The following is a 6,000-nucleotide window of genomic DNA, read 5'->3' as shown; positions in this document are numbered from 1 at the left end:
AGTTAGTTGAATCAAAGCAGACTTTTTAAATTGAACTTTTCTTTTGTTTTCGTAAGAAATGATATCTTTTGCTAGGGCCACGTTTATTAGGTTCCATTAACAATTCTTGGATCTCGCTTGATTTGCTGGCTGCCTGCTAGTGAGGATTAGCGGTCAAATCTCAATCTGTAGCACCAAGCCCAGTGCCTGCAATATTGTATATGAATAAATGAATCTCTCACTCAGTCACTGCATGTGTGAGATGTCATCAAGTAAAGGAACCCTCCTTGATTCCTTTTTTCTTTTTTTAAGTGAAGGAATGCTATTTAAATGGAGAATGTTTAGCAATCTAGATTTTCATAAAGGAACTCTGTTATCCAGTCTGATCTCGGAAAGGTTAGTTCCCAAGTATTCAGGAAAAAGGATTAGTCAACATTCTACAATAGACTTGCTAATTTTCAAAATAAAAAAAAAAAGATTTAATATAAAAAAAGATCATGCTTTGAACACTAAGAGGACTTTTTTGATTATGCAGTCACTAATCTCAGCACTAATGATTGTATTATGGAAATTCCTTTTTAAAGATGGTTCTGAAAAATAGAGTACTGACCAACAGAACATTAAAAGGATAACCAAGAAAATAAACAAATAATTCCCAACTGTGGATTGCATCAGAATAACTTTTAGAGACTTTATCTGGCCCAGCCCTTCTGAAATGGAATGTTCAAAATGGCAGGCATATTCATTTTCTTTTAAAATGTTCATCAAGTGTACTTCATAAGCATATCAGTTAACAAATATCACTCCCCCCGCCAAAAAAAAAAAAAAAAGATCAGATAGACCCAAATTATAGCACTTAGGTCTCTCTTATTCAATGGAAAAATGGTGAGTCATTTGATTTTCAGAGGATTAACACAAACTAGTATGATCAACAATCCAGACAGAAAGTTTTAGTAACTGTAGGGAGTAGAAACAATAAGAAGAAAGGCTTTACAGGAAAACAGAGTAGGCTGCCATTTCTATGGAACTAGAAAAACCCAACTAGGGAAAAGAAAACAACCACAAAACAAACATTACTTCTCTCATCTGCCCACTGAGGCCTGAAATTCATTTTCTAGAGAACATTAAGTTTCATTCTACAATTAGAAATAACACTTAAATTCCTCTTCTAGCTATGATAGAGCAAGGAAGCAATTTTACATTTCCTCCTCAAACAATTAGAAAACTAGGCAAAATACATAAGATTGTTTGCAGACATTGGGCAACAGGCATTGCAGGGAACAGAGACCCCTGTGAGAAGGGACACAAAGAAGGTAAACCCTGTGATTGCCCCAATTTATTTCCTGGAGTTTCCTAAAGAACAGCACAGGGAGGGAGAAGCTGAATGAAGCCTGGTAGCCTGGCTGAGTTAAGAAAACAGAATTTGGCATTTGAGGGGGTCAAGGCAGCTAAAATTTATAGACAAAGTCACCAGAAAAGAAAACTCTAGAGAGCTTCACAGAGAGAGAAATAGAAAATTCTGGAGATCTGCAGTGGGTTGCCCTTGAGTCTTTGAGAACCAATGTGCACATGTAGGTGGACAATCCCCAAAAATCACACAGAGTTGGGAAGAGTTCCTAGTCTCGTTATACAGACCGGAAAGAACTCATGGTACATTAGACAGAAGAGCATTGCCTCATAATGGGCCAAATTAGTCATGTACTAAAATTTGCTCTGGACCTGTCCTAACAAATCTGTAAAACAAGTCTCAGCATAATTCAGCTGATTTGAAAGAATTGTATCCCAGAAAAAAAAGGCCAACACTATATTCAAAAGTCCAACACTCAAACATGTGAAATGCATATGTGTGCATCCAGTAAAAAATTACCAGGCATTCAAAGAAGCAGAGAATATGACCCATAGTCAGAAGAAAAAGCAATCAATAGAAACAGACCCAGAAATAACACAGATGGCATTAAAATAGTGCCAAATCAGGCATCTAATTATACTAGTCCTCAATGAAGTGTAGCGCTACCAAAGCATAGGTGACACCAGCTATAGACTTCAAGAAGTTGCCAGCATCAGAAGGGCAAGTAATACCAAGGTAGATGAGAGAGATTATGTCTATACCAGAACACAGGATAATGTCAAGCTTGAGGATTTTGACTCTACTTTACTATCATACATTCAAGAAACCACATGCTTCTCCCTTTATGAGAAGAGGGAGGTCACCTGGGACATTTTTATCCCAGAGACTGAACACTACCTGAAAGGGACTATTAAAATCTTGGATCTGATGAAGGTTTTGTTTGTTTTGTTTTTTGTTTTTTTAAATTTAGGTGTAATTGACATACAAATTCAATTAGTTTCAAGTGTACAACATAAGGATTCAATATTTGTATATATTACAAAATGACCAGCACAATAAATCTAATTAACCTCAGTCACCATAGAGAATTACAATTGTTTTCTTACAGTGAGAACGTTTAAGATCCACTCTCTTAGATGAAGCTTTAAATTCCTCTTCCCCTGACTAATCATTGCATGAATAATTGTAAGAATCACCAGCTTAGTTATAGAAAAAATAAAGGAGCTGTATTTTCTCGATACATCCTAGTTATGTTTGAAAACCTGGCCATTTCTCTTCAGTGCGATCAACTCTATTCAGAATAACTCTGCTTTGATGTTTTGTTGATGGATCCTCCCTGAATTTTTTTCTATTTCAACTCGGTTATTTATATTCTACTCTGACCTACAACTGTAAGGTTGGATATTGCTCTCTGTTCACTTTCCTATAACCGAAGTGCTCTATAGGTGGTGGTATTGTGAATGGAAAAAGAGAATCAGAGCTAGACACTGAGATTTTGTGAAATATCCTATACTACAGTTTATTCCCACCTTGAACCCCAGTTGTGGGTTTATCTTACTTCAGGAGGCAGGGATACTTGGGTTTGTGATAATTCACTACTTCAGAGTGGTTTCTTGGAAATGGTAGGCACTTATTTTTTTCTACTACTTTTTGGATTCTATAGTTAGGACCTGTTTCCCTTGAAATAAAGGACCAGTAGTGGGAATTCTCATGATTTTTTCCAGGTTTTATTTCCCTGTATTTCTTTTGGACTGTAATATTAGGATTAAGAAAGTTGGCAGAATCTTCTGTTTCTTTTCTTGGCTACTACTTTTAAATTTATGACAGACGCTGAATCCGTTCTCATGTTTCACAGCCAGTAATAAAAAAAAAATTTATTGAGTTTTACTATTTTTATTTACTTTATCACAGAATGATTAACTTCTATTCTTTTATCTTTACCTAGAATCTTTATTCTGCTATCTTTAATTAAATGGAAGGGGAACCAAGAGTCTTATAATTTATAAAACAATCCAAAATTCATTTCCACAAAAGCCATGGTAGATGTTTATTCAACATCTGCTTTAACACATGAAACACCTACATACTCTTTGCTGGATAAGACAAAACATTAGAAAATTCTTCTGTAGAAATTAGGTTCCCTTCAACACTGGATTAGCCCATACTGAAGCATCACTCCAATGTGAAATACGGGGTTAGGTTCCCATGAATCTCTGATCATATTTTTATCAACCAGTCAATATAACCTTGTTTATGTGTGTTTTTGTTTAAAGATGGCTTCTTTAATGTACGTTCTTGATTCATTAACATTGAAATCATGGCCAAACACACTATTACTCATGCCTGAACAAAACTCATCTGGAACACAGGAGACTAAGTAGCCAAATCATGGCCTCCTTGGACTTGTGAACACTGGACAACACTTCAGAACTATGGTTGGGGGCCCTTTTAAACAGCAAAATCACCAACTAAAAGCACCAAAAAAGAGATAAATTTGGTACTAAATAGACAGCAAAAAGGATGTCAGCTTGGAAACTGCATCTCAGGTGGCTCAAATATTCACTATTTGGTGGTATATGTATGCGTGTCCAGGGGTGACTGAACTAAGCAGCAATACTGATATTGAGGTCATGAATTAATTTTCACCAGGTAGGCCTGTCCGCAAATATGGAGTCTGCAAATAGTAAGGATCGCCTATATTTATGTTTGTAACTAGATGAACATCGAGGGTTAGAATTGTAAATAGTTTTAGTTTTTAAAATATTTATGAGTTGATTAAGTTTTTAAAAGGTAAACAGCAGATTTAGCCTAATTTACATAATTTAATATATTTATCATTTGTATTATAATACAATTAACATCTGAATATATCCCTAATTATATAATTTATATTTTCCCTTTTAATTTTAAACATTCACTATTTAGATAAAATAGGTTTTTAGAAGAGGTGTATGAAAATAGTTCTAATTTTTAATTTTTACATTTACTTTAACTTACATTTTAATAACACCTATTAAATTTTGTACCCTTTTCATGTAATTCAATTTCACTTTTTTCATTTCTTATCTAACATTGAGAATGAGTATAAATTAAGATCATGCTTAAAATATAAAAAGGGGGCTTATAAAAGAATTGCTAAAGAACTAAAAATAAATAAATACACTTTTACAGTTGTCACATAAAATATGAAACCTCCATTTGTACTCTTGTTCTGGGCCCCACAAAAGCTAGGCATTGATCTGCAGCTTAGGAGGAAGGTGATAGTAATACAGAGCAGCAACATTTAGAATATCCACTGGTGACTGTCACTCCCATCTGTGGAAACTGTTACACCTGACCACCATTGGGTAGGGGCCATATGCATAGGGAGAATGCAAATCAGCACAGTCAACATCTGTGGAGGAAGGCTTCAAAGAAAAGGTGAGATTTGGAAGAAAGGGAGGCAAGAGACCTGAGAAAAGCTCATGTAACTATGGAAATGAGTTGTTAATTTAAATGCCTCATTACTGGGATTAAAAAGGAAACACCTTTAGAAGTTCTACTCCAATTGCAAGGGTTTGTTATTTATGATCACTGTTTAGATTAGGAGTGCAGTGGCACAGAGCTTGTTTTCATCAAATGCTAATGAGTAATAATTGCTATCATAAGTAATACTACTCTTCATAATGACACAGTAGAATACCTCTTTATCATATCTATGATATCAGTGGACAGAATATAATAGGGAACAATTTCACGGAGAGACAAGAACACATAAACCTTTCAAATGAGCTGTCACAGTGTGATAGAAATAAGATAATGTGAATAACAACAAAGATTTTGCAGGCTGATGTACCTGAGATGAGCTCCTAAGAATGCCATTTATTAGTGGAGAAATTTATCCCACCTTTGTGAGACTCAGTTTACTCATCTGTAAAAATGGGGACATTATGAGCTGAAGGGATGTACCTACAGCACTCATTATAGTGCCAAGAACAGAGGACGGTAGTCCCTCCTTATCCGTGGTTTTGCTTTGCATGGATTCAGTTCCCCATGATCAACCATGGTCTGGGAGCAGGTGATCCTCCTTCTGACATGTTGGAAAGTGCAGAGTAGCCTAACTCTGTGCCACGATGTCTCTGTCACTTACCTCACTTCGTCTCACCACAGAGGCATTTTATCGTCTCACATCATCACGAGAAGAAGGGTGCATACAGTACAATAAGATATTTTGAGAAGGAGAGAGACCGCATTCACGTAACGTTTATTATGGTATAATGTTATAATTGTTCTATTTTATTATTAGTTATTGTTGTTCATTTCTTACTATGCCTAATTTATAAATTAAACTTTATCAAAAGTATGTAATGTATAGAAAAAAACAGTTTATGTGGAGTTCGGTACTGTCCTTGGTTTGGGGCATTCGGGGGGGTCTTGGAATGTATCCCTCACAGATAATGATACGGTACTCGATAAGCTGAAGCTCCATTAATATTAGTATTATTGATCTGCGAAAGTGAACATCAGATCATGGCACTCCTTGCTTAAAAACCTCTAAGGGTGCCCCTTACATAGAGCAAAAGCCAAAGTCCCGACAAGTTCTAGAAGGCCATTTCCAGTCTGGCCCCTACTAGGCACTCATTAAATAGTTGTTGGACGATGATGATGATCGTGATGATGACGACGATGACGGC

Source organism: Ursus maritimus, unplaced genomic scaffold (genome assembly GCF_017311325.1).
Source record: "Ursus maritimus isolate PB19 unplaced genomic scaffold, ASM1731132v1 scaffold_24, whole genome shotgun sequence".
NCBI lineage: Eukaryota > Metazoa > Chordata > Mammalia > Carnivora > Ursidae > Ursus > Ursus maritimus.
This window is presented reverse-complemented; position numbering follows the sequence as displayed.